At 38.2% G+C, this 17,399-nt stretch overlaps 1 protein-coding gene across 2 annotated transcripts in view; it reads right to left on the bottom strand.

The window, feature by feature from the left end:
- Window positions 1-17,171, bottom strand: part of MBNL1 (muscleblind like splicing regulator 1) — a 207,223-nt gene extending 190,052 nt beyond the window's left edge. Inside the window, exon 1 of one of the 2 annotated variants that reach the window (XM_086674538.1) lies at window positions 17,036-17,171. The gene's annotated coding sequence lies outside the window, so the exon portion shown is untranslated. The remainder of the gene's footprint in view (window positions 1-17,035) is intronic. The other variant, XM_086674551.1, reaches the window with a different exon arrangement.
- Window positions 17,172-17,399: the final 228 nt, after the last annotated feature.

Here is a 17,399-nt window from a genome sequence, read left to right as displayed (position 1 = left end):
TGTCACTAAGGAAAAGGAAATATACAACAGTGGTCTTTTAATAAATAAAGCAGTTACAAATAAATATGAAACAGGTAGCCAGAAAGTCAGAGTGGATATATTACTCATATATGTTTATAGGATATAATTACATGTAATATTATGAAATGCTTTCTACCATCTCATAAAATTGTGTGTTGCAGCTTAGCCCAGAGTCCTCTTGTAATCTTTTAAAAATAGTGCCTAATAAGTCTTATAAATGTTCTAGTGTAACTATTTTTATACTGCAATCCCAACATTTCTACGTATAATAAAAGCACCTGAAAATATGCCCATTGCTTTATCTATTCCTAAATGCAAACAAATTTCTGAAAATGCCAATAGCAAGGTTGATTTTTCCTTTCCTAAATGTCTATCTATCTACGCATTTTATTTTGGACTCCTTTCTTTGGACTCCTATGAGAGTTCTCTCTGGATCTTATCCACTCCGTTTATTCCTTCTTACCTGTCTTTCCTGAAATTACCTTCAGACCATTTCTCAAGAGATGTCCTAAAGGATTTTTGAAAAAGAACAACTTTTGTCACATTAATGAATGATGGGGGATTCATAATTCTTTTTCTCCTTTTCCCCTCTTTGCCTTGTCCAGTAGTGTGGAAACAGAGCAGTAGTCTTACATTAATTCTAATATCCTAATGTAGGCATCAGTATGCTGGCTATTGCTCCTTAGTTCATTTAACAAATATTTATTGGGCACTGATCATACGCCAAGAGTTTGCTTGGCACTGGGGATACAGAGATTATTATGATTTCTTCAAGGTACTCACAGCCTAGTCTAGCTGGTTGGGGTGGGGTGGGGGGAGGCAGATGTGGGAAAAAACCTCACACTCTTGGAAAAAAGTGTAGCCAATGAAACAGTTCAATTAAATCCAACAAACCCTTCTCACCATGTGCCAGGCAGATGGTAAGGACAACAGGGCTGCGCCAGGCCTCGCTCCTCACAGACTCCCAAGCAGCTGGCAAATGGTAAAATTACCTGGCACATGGTAAGTGCTTCATGGCAGAAAGAAAGAAAAGACATAGGGGCGCCTGGGTGGCTCAGTCGCTTAAGTGTCCGCCTTTGACTCAGGTCATGATCTCACAGTTTGTGAGTTCAAGCCTTGCATTGGGCTCTGTGCTGACAGCTCAGCCTGGAGCCTGCTTCGGATTGTGTGTCCCCCTCTCCCTCTATCCCTGTTCAAGCTCTGTCTCTCTCAAAAATAAAAATAACCATAGGGCGCCGGGTGGCTCTGTCGGTTAAGCATCCGACTTCGGCTGAGGTCATGATCTCACGGTTCATGAGTTCAAGCCCCACGTAGGGCTCTGTGCTGACAGCTCAGCCTGGAGCCTGCTTCGGATTCTGTGTCTCCCTCTCTCTCTGCCCCTCCGCCACTTGTGGTCTGCCTCTCTCCCTCTCAAAGGTAAATAAACATTTAAAAAAAAAAAAAAGCTAGAAAAGACATAAAGGGCCGTAAGACAGACAAGCAACTTGATCGTATAAACGCTCATAACAAATCGTTGCCCTGGCAATGAAAGTTTGTTTGTTTGTTTGTTTGTTTGTTTTTTACTGGACGACTCGGTTGAGTGTCCGACTCTCAATTTTAGTTCAGGTCATGACCTCACAGTTTCTGAGTTCAAGCCCAGCAGTGGGCTCTGTGCTGACAATGTAGAGCTTGCTTGGGATTCTCTCTCTCTCCGTCTCTCTCTGCCCCTTCTCTCTCTCTCTCTCTCTCTCTCTCTCAGTAAATGAATTAATTACAAGTTTTTAAAAAACAAAGTTTGTTTTTCTTCATTTTTTGCTGCTATTAGCTTACCAAGGTGGAGTCTAGTTCCCAGACAGCAGGCTTGCTCACCTTGCCCTCCGTGAGTCCCAGGCTGGCCTTGCAACTCTCTCCTTGCTTCCCCCCAGGCCTTCAATAGGGGATCCTCAGCTAGGTGATAGGAGATTATCTGATTAAAGTCATTCACACTAAGGTGAGACTGAGGCTTAATCCTTCAAAAGTGATTGCTTTGACAAAAGATAGCCTGTTAACCCTAATGAACCGCTAACTGGCAGAGTTTAGAGGGCTCCTTCTCACCCTCTAAGCTGCCCACCGCCCACCCACCATTATATCCTTCCCTCTCTATTTCCCCTCCTGAAATAAAGGAAGAAAGGAAACTAGTAAATTCAGGAACATTAGGGACTCTAATCACACATAATGTCTCTCTGCCCTCTCCTAAGAGGCAAATGAGGTGGCATTTATAAGCCCGTCCTAGAAACGGGAAGACTGAAAGTAGGGAAGTGTTTCCTGAGTTTGGCTTCACTTTGGATCCACAGAGTACAATCCAGACCAATCAAATCAGAATTTCTGGGAGTGGCACACAAGCATCAGTACTTTTTTTTTTTTTTTTTAAGTTCCTCAGATGATTCCAATGTGCACCAAGGTTTCCTCCCACTGAGCTAGAGTTTAGGAAATGAAATTATCCAGAATCAGCGGCAATCCATTGACCTGCTCCATTTTCTTCCTTTGGTGAATAAGGTCTATTTGGCACAAAAGAAACAGTGTTCTCTGCAGGAGACTCTGTTTCAAATAGTTAGCTTTGGGCAAACTGGTGCACATAGGCATCTAGATATGTGGGCATCAGGACTGGTTGTCGAGAGCTTGTACAGCTTTGCCATGTACCTGATGGGACACGGTGCTTCTCACGCAAACTAAATATGTTTCACTTTATACCAGGTAAGCATCAGTGGTTGTCCGTGCGCTTAAAAACAAACAAGATATAGTCAAGTCCACACAGAACATAACCCTACATGTTCTATAATGCTTAGGCTGCTGTTTGCTTAAAGTTCCATATCCTGTCTCTTCCTAAGAAACTGTGATCACGAGCGCCCCTTGAGAATGACATTAGGGCCACTGAGAGATCAAAAGTGTCCTAGGCCACTTCCTTTCGGATTTATTAATATTAAGACTATAGAATATGTATGTGTGTGTGTGCATATCACATAAAAGCGTGCATATATACATATATGTGTATACAGGTGTATCTGTATGTATAACTTTCTCGAAAATAAAAAGTTTTACAAATTCTTATCTATTTTATGAGTTCATTCAACAAAATAACATGGTTAAATCATAAATACAAATACATTAATAGGACATTTCTCATTTGCAGATAACATTAGAAGTCCTAATTTATGGTGTTTGTGAATGTGTCATTGGTCCCAATGGCCACACCTGGGTGGCTCTGAACGCCCGTATTTCTGCCACAGCTTTAGCAATGAGGAACTACTGACAGGACCTGATCCCATTGAGCCTTCCCAGTACTGATGTATTTTTAGACAATGTTGAACGTTCTTTTCCCTTTTCAAACTTTTTTGACCGTAGGTCACCAGCTCACCAGTAACTGCTGCATTTTCGCTCTTTTTGCTGTCAACTTTCCTACCCAGTTCACAAATAGTCATTGAGCACCTAGCATAATTCCAGCCTTTCCTAGAATCTGAGGCTATAGAAGGAGCAAAACTGGACCCTCAAAACCCTTGAAACATGCAGTCCAGCAGGATATAGCTATGCAATAGTAAATAATTGTAATCAGTTAAGTAAATAACATAAATGCGCAAAGTGTAGCGTAAGGGAATGAGAGTGTGAACAGGTGAACCTAACTCAAAAGGTAGACAGTTATCATTACCTTTATGATCTCTTTCTTTTTTCATGCAATTCAATGTCTAGAATTACAGCCATGTGAGAACCACCACAGTACTTAAACTGGATGTCTTCAGTACCTTTTAGTTTGCAAGACAGAATTCTATTACTAGTTGCATGAAATAGTGACCCTTTTTCTGTTAAGATGCAGGATGTCTACCACACAGCCCCCCAAGGGCAAGGTTTGGAGAAATCTGTGACTGATCATTACTACGCCACCCTGGCTGTTCTTTGGTGTTTATTGTCCATTTCCTGGGTTTAATCTGTTAAGGTTATGACATCTCCAAGACAAAGCCAGCTTCTCTCTCATACTTTCAGAGAGTAGAGCATGTCAGCTTTGGAATTAATATATGAAAATCCAAATGTATTATCTTTTGTTTTGTCAGAGTTAAAGGATCTTTTTAAATCTTTGTTCCTGTATGCAAAATTATTATTTTTTTCCATTCCTGCATATAATAGGTAGCATGCGCTTTCACAAAATAACGTATCAAGTGCCTTTAATAGGAGTTTATTAATTCTGTTCGGGAGCCATTGTAAAGATGTTTATGCATGATTATTCTAGACTAGCAATAGAGCAGTAGTCTGTAACTCCTACCCACATGCTACTCCCATGCACAGTGTAACTTCCTTCTATAGCTTCAAGACTCCCACGTTCCTACAAAAGCTGTTTCCTACCTGTCACTTAGTCTTCACAATTAAATAAAGAACAAGTTAACTGTTTAAAGAGGCTGGCCACTCTGGGCCTCTCTTTTCATGAAGTCATTCTTCTCTGAAGATACTCTAAATTATAGACTTAGCCAGAACAGTTTTTTTCCTCTTTGAGGACTTTGAAGTCTGTTTCTTCTTACGATATTCTGGTAGGTCTGTCACAGAAGAAACTGTAAATAGTTGGTCAGGTTCCCTAAATACCATGAGCTCTATGTGAGCCTTGGGAGGTATTAACTTTGTTAGATTAGACTTGAACTTGTGGAAAAGGGTGCATCTGGCACCAAATATCCAACTTGTTTGAGATAGCCAAAATTAATTATTAAGAAAAAGGAGTGCATGGATGACACTTGGTACAAGTCTGGATAGTTTCCTTACTGTGATGCAAGAAGCCACCTGAACTAAATCTATTTCATTTATGACTAAATTACCAGGTGACTAGGGGTAAAACACTGTCTCCTTTGGTGTTATCGGCAATAGGTATTCCTGTGCCAAATATGACACATGGGCCAGCTTCCAATGGCAAGAGTCATGCCTGCTACAACCTTGTCCTTCTGCAAGTATTGTTGGCTGCTCTTGGAAAGAGCATAGCCACCTCTCCCCCCACCCCAACTGGTACAATGGCCTATGTACGCGCCTCACTTTTTAGAAGAATTAGGTTAAAAAATAAGAGGTGTTACTTCAAAGGCTGTTGTTCTGCCCATGCATGCCTTGGCTCCTATGAAATAAAGATGGTCTTTGGAGTCTGTCATTAGGCACAAATTTCTAATCAATCTCTTCAACTCTTAGTCTCCTACTAACTTAAATTATCTCCCTCATAGAATTGTGATAATGATTTCATGGGAATTGACCTAACAGAGGTCACAGCTATTATTATTATTTTAAATGGGATATTTAATATTAATAATAATATTTTATATTATTTTAAATTGTGTGTGTGGGGGGGTTGTTTTCTATTTTTGAGAGAAAGAGAGACCATGAACAGGGGATGGGCAAAGAGAGAGGGAGACACAGAATCCAAAGCAGGTTCCAGGCTCTAAGCTGTCATTACAGAGCCCAATGCGGGGCTCAAACTCACTCACCATGAGATCGTGAGCTGAGCCGAAGTCAGACACTTAATGGACTGAGCCACCCAGGCGTCCCCAAAAAACATAGGCTATTTTAAAAATAAGCTCATGTTAAACGGCAGATTTCTTCAAGATATGAGGATTAAAATCAAATTACAAGTTTAGGAAATGTACAGCTATTGTTTATAAGATAAAAGACAAATCCTCTTACAGTTTTTTGAATGGACAGGTAGGATGTAATCAAAAGGGAATCCAAGATGTTCCCTGGAGTGATAAACAGGCACTTTTCAAACATCACTTTTAATTGACCAGAGCACAGCTTTCTTTTGTCCAACTTTCCCCACCCACTTTACAAGAAAAAAAAAAAAAAAAAAAAGACAACATGGGAAGGACAAGCCAAGCCAAATAAAAGGCATCTTCCACTTTAAAAAAGAGTACATAATGCACAGTTGCATGGAAACCACATCCTTTGGAACCATATGTGATTTTTTTTTATGCGGTCAGAGCTGTTGCCACGGGATAAAAATTTAGTTGTCTACTTGCTTCATTTAAGTAACACTAGTCAAGAGATTGTTCCAGGCATAGCTTCCCTCTTTTTCAGCTTTTACTCTTTCCTCGCTGAAAAAAATGTATCTCTCAATTTCATCAGAACAGACACCCTCAGAACTTTAAGCGGAGAACATAATGATTTTGTGTTGCTAAGTACTATTTAGTAACAAAGGTTTGGGCCACAGGAATGATGACATCGCCCACAGAAAGAGGAACATTTACACTTTTGAAAGAGATTCTTTTCCAATGTGATGGGTCACCAACCAGAGGAACAAAGCCAAATAAGGCAGGAGGAGAGGCCTCCTGGTTCTGGAGAAGGCATCTTTAGCATCCAATTCTGGAATCATGCCCCAAACCCACATGCTCTTCTACGCTCCCTTCTGCATCTAGTTCATGTCAACAAATGTGTACTATTATTATTGTAAAAAGCCTGGTACTCTCATACTTCAATATATTTGCTTCTTAACTAATCTGTCCACCTATGGGCAGCAGGTCAGGAAGCGGCTCCATGTTTCAGGGGTGTTCCCTAAATATTCACACACTGCAGATATTCATGCATTTACACATGCGTGCAGTTGGAAACCACACACCACCTCACACTTTGCAATAATCCAACAATATGGTGAGTCATCATACCCACATATTTACATGATTCAATGGACTGCATGGTTTAAATAGCACACAAGTCACCTGTGCGCCTCCATACTTCCCAATACCACCAACAAAATAGTTTTCTCTTTGGGCATTGACAGGAACACTCATAAGTCAGCTTGTGGCTCCTACAATATCATGTCTGCCTGCCTTGGGGAAATTATGACTGTGTTCCTCTCTACCCCACCCATTGTCATCCTTCTAGCCACACCCAGTCCAATGCCAAACAGCCATACTAGTTGTCATTAACTTCTTAAGTATGTGGGGAGGCCATTCGTTCTTGTCCCTAATAAATATTAGGTCTGTTTAAATAATACTAATACTAATACGAAGATGGAGAAGGAAAAGGAGGGGGAGGGTGAGAGGGAGGAGGAGAAGTCCTTTTTAGTAAGATATTCTATATTCCTTTCCCAAATCATATGCAACCACCCAACTCCCCCTGCAAAAGTTGTATCCATCTAATTCTGGGATTTAAAAGGTAATAATTGGATGATTTAGATCTCTTGGGATAATAAAAATAAATCAGAGGAAATTTATAATTATTCTGGAAATGCAGAGTAAGTAATCGCTACTTATAATAGGAATTGGTTGATGTTGTAAGGGTCCCTACCATCACTGGTGCTGGGATTTGAGAAGAATAAATAGGAGAACATCTGTTGTCTTCAGAGACTAGAAAACAGCCTTTTCTCTAGTCTTTTCTGCTTCTTATCCATGCAGAAACTAACATGCCTGGTGACCCCATTACCAGACATCAGGGTACCTGTTTTCAATGGCCATGACGAAGGTCAGTTATTCCATAAGAATTTTACTGAAAAATCTGAAATTGACACATTTAAATAATATTTAAGCCCTTTCACTTTCATCAAAACCATACCAATTATAAAAATGAGAAGGCAAGAAAATGTAGTTAACCTCTGAAGACAAACTCAGCTCATTGAAATTTATCTAAATATAATAACTTACCACCTAAGAAAGCTTTTGCCCTATGTAGTAATCCTTGCTTCTCTTCAAGCAACAGTGTTTCTTGGCCTATGTTAAACACAGAGAGCGAAAGGGTCACCCGTTGCACTCATTTCCCAAGTACACACATGTGCATGTCTGCAAATATTTGCTCGCAGTGTACAACTCCTTGCCTTAGCCTACAACCTAAGGAACCTGGCCCTTTTTCAGCCCCAGCTTCTTAGTATCATCTCTCACTACCCGCATGGGACCTGGACTCCTCCTTTTCTGCTTCTCAGATATGCCAAACTCATTCCTGCCTCCTCTGCAATCGCCCAGCACTCTTCCCAGGGTCCTCTGCATGGCACTCTCAAAGTCCCCATCATTCAGGTCTTAGCTTAAATATGTCCCTTTCAGAGAGGCCACCTGGAAGGCCAGCTAGGTAGAGGAACTTTGCTTCTCTGCCCGTCTATCCTTTTACTTTGTTGAATGGTCTTCATGCTGCTATCTAGCATCATCGAAATTCCCTTCGTAAACATTTACTTGTTTACCGGCTTGGTCATTGTCTTGCCTCCCACTCCTTCAGCTCCTTCAGGTAGAAATTTGGGCTTGGTCATCGCTGTTTTCCTAGCATCTAGATGAGTGCTTCATGCATAATGCTTGATAGATGAATACACGAATAAATGCACTTCAAAATGGAAACAGAGGCCTCTCACAAGAATTAAAATTGTCTCTTCGCATAACCCACTTCTTGAGAAGAACCACAAAGGCAGGGTCACCACATCCCTCCTCTGGGAGGACCATAGAATAGAAAAAAAAAAAGTGGCTCAGTATAAATACCAGGGCAGTATGTGAACATGGTAAAGATCCATTGTGGAGACAGACACACCGGGACCAATTTTGTGACCATTATCAAACTCTCTCTGAACCTGTCTTTTTTCCCCCTTAAATCTGTAAAATAGTACTAGGGGTACTTATTTCACAAAGTCTGTGAGGGTATTAAATTCGTTAGTTAATCCTGTGAAGCACAATGGTATTAAATACAATGGCATTTTAAAAATGGTACTAAAACCTAGTACTAAAAATGATACGTAATGGTGCTAAAAACGAGTACTAAAAACTATAATGGTAAAGCTATTATTATTAACATTATCATCATCATCACCACCACCACATCATCATCATTATTTAGGACCTAATAATCTCAAGAACCGAGTCATAGGTTTATAACCTTAAACTTGATATGTTGGATACACACACAAAACAACTCCAAACAATATTCCTAAAATAGCCTTTAAAATCCACTCCAAGATCAAAAAATAGAACCAGCAAATAATTACACAACAATATGTGAACTATATGCATAGCCATGAGGCCAGAACAGGCAGATGGTGAATCAGGAAAGAATTCTGGAAGGAGATTGGTCTTCCATCTGGCTTAAGGGAAGCGATGAACCCTAGCTGGCAAGGAAGGGCGGGCACATGTGTTCCCTGGGGGTGAGGGCAGAGGCAGAACCAGTGCAAAGGCAGTGGGGCGGCAATGCAGAGTGACTGCCCCCAGGATTCTAAGAGATTAGTGGCACCCACTGTGAACCAGTCTCTTTTTAGCTCCATGGAAGAGAGCCAGTGCACACAAAAAAGAGAACTTCTCGGTCTATTTGTTGTCCCCAGGGACCACTTCTTTTGTTTCAGTTCCTTTCACTCAGTGCTAACAGAAGTATCCCACCTGACAATCGCATGGCAGTTTAGAACACTACCGTAATCATGGCCTCCTCCACATGACCTTGGGAGATAGTGGTTATTTTTATCATGCTTGTTTTATTTGTATCTAAGGTTCAAAACTGTTGAGGCCTTTTGCTTAATCATCATTTGAAGACCTAATATGTTCCAGGGATTCTTCTAGACACCGAGGATATAATATGAACAAAACAGACCAAACCCTACCCTCATGGAACTTACCTGTCAGTGGGAGGAACAGGGAATAAATAATTAAACAAAGAAACAAAGGTTTTGTGTGGTATTAAGTGCTATCAAGAAAATTAAAAGGGGGTGAAAGGACACAGTGACTGGGTTAGGGACACTATAATAAAATATTTAGTTGGTCATGGAAGACATCCTTTAGGAGGATCATCTGAACATCTAAAGAAGGAAGAGTTGTGCACAGTAATGTGTGGGAAGAACATGCCAAGAGAGGGAAGAGCATGTGCAAAGTCCCTGAGTCAGGAATGAGTTTAGGAAGCTCCAGAAGCAAAATAAGGAGTGGAGCCAGAGCATCGTGAATGACGGGATAAGAGGAAGGATGTGAGGGAGGAGATGTAAGTAGAGGATAATACATATAAGCAATAGTGAGGAATTTGGATTTTTTTTCATAATTAAAATAGGAATCCATTGAAGAATTTTGAGCAGGGAGTCACAGGATTTGACTTCTATTTTAAAAGGTCATGCTGGTAGGGATGCGAGAGTAGAAAAAGATCTCACACTTGGGCAATCGAGCCCCGCGTTGGGCTCTACCCTGGACACGGAGCCTGCTTGAGATTCTCTCTATCTCCCTCTCCCGCTGCCCCTCCACCACTTGTGCAAGCTCTCTGTCTTGACAGAGAGAGTAGAAAAAGAGAGAAACGTCCAGAACAGAGATGATAGTGTCTTTCACTGTGCTCAAAATGGTGGAAGGGGTGAGCCTGGTCAATGTTGGGATATATTTTGGAAACAGAACTGACAGGCTTGCTGATAAGTAGGATGCAGGTGAAGGAAAGAAAGAAACTAGTGACACTTTTGACCTGGATAACTGGGTGTAAGATCATGTCATTTACTAACCAAATAAGACTGGCATGGAGCAGAGAGAAGGGTGGGCAATGAGGGGCTCTATTTTGAACGTGTTAACTTTAAGATGCCTATTAACATCTGAGGTTCAATAATCACTTTGAGGTATGAGTTCATAAGCTGGCAAAATTTAAGGAGGTATAACTTTTTTTTTAATTTAAAGTTATGGGGTTAGATATCTGGAGAGAGAAGTAGCCATCCAAGATTCACAGGCAGTAAGTGACAGAATGGAAATTGAAAATGAGTCATGGCACTCACCAACTCTCTCTTCCTACCACAAATATCAGGATGTGTCCATCATTATGAGGAGAATATGGGAGAGTACAAGGGACAGGAATGTTCTAGAATCACTCATAGAAGAGGGTGAGAATTTTTCCAGTGCTTATGGACTATACAAATTCATGGTTGCTTCTTTCTTTGCCTATTTTTCTGTAAGTGTGATGCTATATGCACATTTAATTTTAAAAATCCTTTCTGGAATAATAAATTCATAAGGTTGACCAAAGACCACTGGAACTTACTTTCTTTATGGAAATTACCACTTTTTGGAATACGTGACAGATAATTAGCTTCAGACTAAATGTAGATTAAACAGAATTGAAATATAAAGCTAAAAGTTTAACCAATAACTCACACAGGTATTTCTGAGTTGTATCATAACATTTGAAATAGGACTCTCAGGTTTGTTTAACAGAAATGGCTTGGGCAAGAAGCACTTAATCTCCATGGCTAGGAAAAACAATTAAAAGTCAATCAAGTAAAAAATAAAATTAAACCAATAAGAATGCAAAGGGAAAAAATTCTAAAACTGGAAACAAACAGAAACAAATCAATCTAATTGTATTTCAGATGAATACTATGATAACCTGAAATGGAAAGAAAGAAAACGTGTGAGGGATGGAGGGAAGAGGGAAGGAAGGAAGAAAAGAATTCATCCAAGTAACTAATAAACACAGTGTTTGGTGGGGAATGAGTGTGTGGAGGGAGAAGGTGCACACAAACCCTGAATTCTTTTTAGTGGGTTTATTGTAGTGATTTGGGTAAATTAATTCTTAAATTATTTAACAATTTTCTATTTATTTTTGAAAGAGAGAGAGAGACAGAGCATGAGCGGGGAAGGGGCAGAGAGAGAGGGAGACCCAGAATGCAAAACAGGCTCCAGTCTGAGCTGTCAGCACAGAGCCCGATGTGGGGCTTGAACTCACGAGCCAAAGTGGGAAGCTTAACCGACTGAGTCACCCAGATGCCTCTTAGATGCTTTATAGAATTAAGTAAATGAGTAAACACGTTGATGTTCAGATCCAGGGCTCACATTGTGGAAGAAGGGACACACAAACATGGCATAGGTGAGGGCAAAAAAGAACCTTCTGGGAACGGATTGGAATTGGAAATAGCAGGTGAATGCAGGATGTCCAAAACATATGTGTATGGATATAAATTTTTATGAATGCATGCATATGCACTTTTGTATGCATACTTGTATGTTTGTGTCTGTATGTGTGTATTTGCATTAATATATTTTTGCTGGAAGGGTCAAAAAAGAAAAGCACTCCAGTGGCAGTGAGAATACCTAACCCAGATTTGGCCGTTTAGACCATTTTCCATTAAAAGAAATGAGAAGTGAATGATTCCAGGGTTGGGATGTGCTAGGTACCAGATTAGCCTAGAACATCTTTTTATGCCAGAAAGTAAGAAAGTGTGTACTAATACGAGGGAAGCTGGCCACAGGGACATAGAAGCCAAAATAAAGGGTCTTCATTGGTCAGATGTGGACAATTTGAGCACCATAACAATTAAGGCAGTAAAGAATTATAGACCATTGGAAAGACAAAATTTCCTGAGTTAATACCAGGAACAGATATACAAATTAGTAATTAAATACAGGAGAGAGGGGGAGATTTTGCTTACATTAGAATACAAAAGGCTGACTGAAACGTGCCGGGAGTGTTGGAGCTGGAAAATCATGATTTTATAACTGTAATGCATTACAGTCAAGACTGCATAAGATGAGAACATCGATTAATATTAACCCAAGAGGAAATTTTTCATGAGGAGTTGTCATTACAATGTGGAGAAATTAGGCAACACTTTGACATCGCAACCAAAATTAACAATACCATTGGGGGATAGATGAGCATCCTGTGACCCTAGGTATCATCACCTGTGCAGTATTCTAGCAAACACTGCAAAACCACAATCTAATCGTGAGGAAACGTCAAATACAAAATGAGCAACACGGTTAAAAAGCAAAAAGGAGGGGTGCCTGGGTGGCTCAGTCCGACTTCCGCTCAGGTCAGGATCTGGCGGTCTGTGAGTTCGAGCCCCGCGTTGGGCTCTGTGCTGACAGCTCAGAGCCTGGAGCCTGTTTCAGATTCTGTGTCTCCCTGTCTCTGCCTCTTCCCCGCTCATGCTCTGTCTCTCAAAAATGAATAAATGTTAAAAAAAGAAAAAAAAAGAGTTGGTGGGTAGACTTTAAGGTTTTAATTTTATAAAAAGACAAAGAAATGATGTGGAAATGTTCCAGATTAAGGGAGGCTAAAGAGACATTGCAAATAAATGTAAACACATGACTCTAAACTGGATGCTTTACTGGAGGGGGAAAATTATAAAGGACATTATTAGATAAATAGCAAATTGTAATATGGGCCAATAATAGATAAAAGTATGGTATCAATGTAAATTTATGAAATGGATATTGCGACCATTACATAAGAGACTACCTCTATATTTAGTAATTACAAGCTGAAGTTAAGGGTCATGTTTTTTATAACTTACCCTCAAGTGGTTCAGGAAAGAAAAAATGGAGACAGAAAGATATGGAGAGAGAAAGAATGAGAGCAAATTATGAAGCAACTAGAGTAAAATATTAAGATTAGGCAAACCTGGGTAAGGGTATGTAGGTGTCCACTATACAATTCTTATTTTTACAATTCTTTTGAGCTTGAAATTATTTCTCAATACAAAAATTAAGTAAACGAAGTATAATAAGCATTTCTAGTGAGCATTTAAAAACTCCAATGGCGTTAGATATATGATTTTTACTCAGAAGGCAGCCTAATTGCCTAGACGATGTTCCTGCCTCTCCTCTAATTCAGATCTGTTCACCAACACAGGAAGAGCATAAAGCGTTCTGCTTCAATTTTTTTTCTTATGCAAAGTGAAAACAAATTGAACTGAGGTATGCTTAAAGAAAAACGCTGCTAATTTATTTTTTTTCCAGAATCAGAACTGTGGTGATTTTTTTCAAGATCATATTACTATTTGTTTGTTTCCAAAGTGAAAAGAATTTTTAGACTGTGATAACCACTAAATGTGGAAAAAACTGATTAATTTCTATAAAAATGAGCTGGGACATTTTATACTAGTTCATGGAGTAAGAACAGTAATCTAACTTCATTTCTGCTTCACTGTCCATGGTTCCATTATGAATTAATGGTTTTAATGCTATTTTTCTTTAAATTTGCATTTAAAAATACAAATTTATTGTTTTCCGTAGCAATACTGGAGAATGGAAGCCCATTTTGCACACATGTAGAATGATGAAAAGACAAAGCTGGAAAGTATTTAGAAGACATCAAATCTAAATGCCTAATTCTAGTTCATATAACATAGTAAAAATATCAGTGATGTTAGGGAAGCATTGGCAATGTAATAGTAATTCTCAAACAACACATAATTTACGCTCTAAAGATTTAAGCATTAAACAGTGTTTTTATTTTCTAGAATGCAGATGTATAAATTAGACCGCATATAATGCTTCTTTTTTAAAGGAAATGCTCAGAAATATAAAAGAATTTGCCTTTATTCTTTATATTTGCAGAGATTCTTTCTTGTATGGAAATGAGATTCATATTCCCTCTTACAATCATATGTACTTCCAAAGCACATATTTTTGTGAACACAATAATTTTCCCATATAACACATCTTTTCATTAATAGAAGAAATATGAATATGCTACATGTGGCACTTATTTGGAAGTCCCATCCAGTAAAAATAAATAGAAAATCAATGGATGTAAGTGGACACAATTGGCTTTTAAAAAGGCTGAAAAAGCCATATTATCCAGATTTAGAGGATTTTTGTTTCTGAATCCAAAACACGCCATCCCTCTGAATCTGCCCTCAAACTATAATCTTTCCAGCAAAAGCTCTCATCTTTACTTTTGCAAATGAGACAATGGCCAAAAAACAAAGAAACAAAAAACAAAAAACAAAAAACAAAAAACAAAAGGAAAACTAACCAAACAAGGACATCAATGTTTCAAAAGTTCTTTTGGGAGTCCGGTCATCTATGTTAAGAACAAATAGCCTTATTGTTTCAAAGCGAAATTATTATTTGAAAGGTAACATATTAGTGAGGTGGGATAGAGCCCTCTAGAAATAGGTCATTCTCTTGCCCAGGTGGGCGGCTTTAGAAAGTTCCCACTCTGAAGGAGGGGACAGACACCCAACAAAACTGTGAGATTCGTTGGATCAACCCTGGATGGCAGCAGTCTGACAGACACCCTGTAAGAACACGCACACATCATATAGACAACCACGTCTTAGTAAGACAGATACAAAATTTTGCAGCGCTATACAGCAGTCATCCAGCTTCAACTTTTATGATTCAGTGAAGATTTATGTCTCAGTGTGTCATATGAATGTAATCTTAATGAAACACAGTACAATTTATGTCTGTAGTTGAAAAGTAAAAATTTATGTAATAAATTACTTACAATATTATATCAGTTTCACTTTAAAGATGTGGGTTTGGGGGGTGGACTCAATGCTTTTTCTTATGACACCATGTGAAATAAAAAGCCTATGCAATGCATTTTGCTCTTCTCCCAATAATGACAAGAACTTCTCCTTTAACAATCCATATAGCTCATGGAAACTCAACCAGGTAGCACTCATTTTTCTTTTTCTTTCTTTTTTTTGGTATATATAATTTTGTCATGGAACAAATTCTAAACTTACTCTCCAGAATCTAGGACTAGACGGTTCGTTCGGAGACTAAGAGTTCCCAACAAACACAACCACCACCACAGCAACACATCCATCACGCCAGCTAGATAGAATTTTCTGTACTTCTTTGGCCTTCATTTGCCACTCTGAATTACAGTGTTGATCAATTTAGACCATAATTTCCTTGACTATGTTTTTGCTTGGTTGTTATCAGCTATTCAGCGTAATACCACACTACGTACAACAAACCCACAACACTTAATAGCTTATGATATCAAAATATCTCATTTAAAATCCCAGACATTTAAGAATACTTCCATCATTTATTTTTAAAGAGAGGGGCATTAGACTTGGTGTTGTTGCAAAGGACACAACCAAGTTCTGATGGAAATAGTTGTGTGTAACGAGCGTGTGATACATAAAGACGGACGTGCACAATTTTAATGCATTTCTCACAACTATCAACTTGATGGTAAATTTTTGATCTGGTTAAGAATGTCAAACTTGAGTCAACAGTTCATTTCCTGAATTTCTAACGCTAACAATCTGTTCTTCTTCTCTCTATAACCGAAAGACAGTGACTCCTGTCATAGCACATTGCATGAAAATAATTAAAAAAAAAACAACACCCTATTTTCTAGGTAATGTAATAGAACCAGTGTGACAGCATTGTTTACCCAAATTGATTAAAATTAAATCCATTAATTTATGGAACAATGTGTACTTTCTTTTTCAGAAGCCACCTGATTACTCTAATTAAGAAAGCAAACCAAATTAAGTAAGCATTCAAATATATTATTTGCTTAAAAAAGATTTACAAATCGCTGCGTGATAAATGTAATTATATTAAATAGTTAATATGCATATATATTACTCTGGCTTGGCACAAATAAAAAAATTCTGTTGGATTTAGATTACTTTAGAATTTCCTAATGAAATTAGTTTCAGCTTATTTTGATCTGCAATTACGAATTCAAAGGGTCTGACTTCTGGTTCTTACTCCATTTTTAAGCATTATAACTGGGAATTAATCTTAAGACAAACATAATTTTCTAAAATTTGATTTACTCATTTACTTTTTTAAATACTACTATCTACAGTACGAATTGCTTTTTTCCTAAGTATTTAAATATCATCATAATGTGATTATATGAAAGACTGAAATGTCACATTTTAAATAATTCTCTATATTTTCACAGTGGGTAGAAACAAATGCAAAAATATCTTTATCCTGGAAAATGTCCAACTAATACTATGCAAAATTAACAAATGTAACTAGGATAACTTACAAATGTTAGGAATTTACTAGAGCTAAGGGAAGAAAAAGTTCTCAAAATTTACATTAGTATGAAATTTCTTTTGGCACTAAATTGTGTACAAAATTATGAAAATAAATAATTTTTTTTTTTTTACTTTTCAGTTAAAATAATTTGGAGATCAATAAGAACTTCAAAATCTTCCAGCTTTTTAAAAGGTTGAATGTGCGGTTGAAGCTGTAAATTTACTAAAGTTTTTCATTTAAAATATGGACTATTTCCGTAAGAATTGTCAGATTAAGCTAACCTATTTTATAATGCAGCCAACATTTAAATTGTTATTCCATAAACAGCAATCCAAATAATAAAAATAAAAAATAGCAAGTTAACACTTTCTTCTTACCGCTGTGTTATTTTCAGTTGCTTGTTAAGCTCCTTAAATAGTTGAGTTAACCACCATCTGAAAGGGCTCTGACTCTCTGCTTAGCTCTTTTTAGTCAATTTTTTTTTCTCTCTGCAAAAGGACAGTCTACCAAAAGAGGAAGTTGTGAAACACCAGAGTCATTTTGCTTTATACATTCTATGGAGAATGGAGTTATTCACAAACGTCACATTTGGAATCATGGTAACAGACTATAATTTGTGTGTGTATTCATATATAATTAACATACACACAAATGTATATATGTGAGCAAGTTTTTGAAAAGTTAAGCTATTGAAATCTATACTTGATTATGTAATGCTCATTTACATAAGGAAACATCTCC

Source organism: Puma concolor, chromosome C2 (genome assembly GCF_028749965.1).
Source record: "Puma concolor isolate L17-30 chromosome C2, mPumCon1.1.hap2, whole genome shotgun sequence".
NCBI lineage: Eukaryota > Metazoa > Chordata > Mammalia > Carnivora > Felidae > Puma > Puma concolor.
Note: the sequence above shows the minus strand (reverse complement) of the source record. Positions and strands in the feature narration are given on the sequence as shown.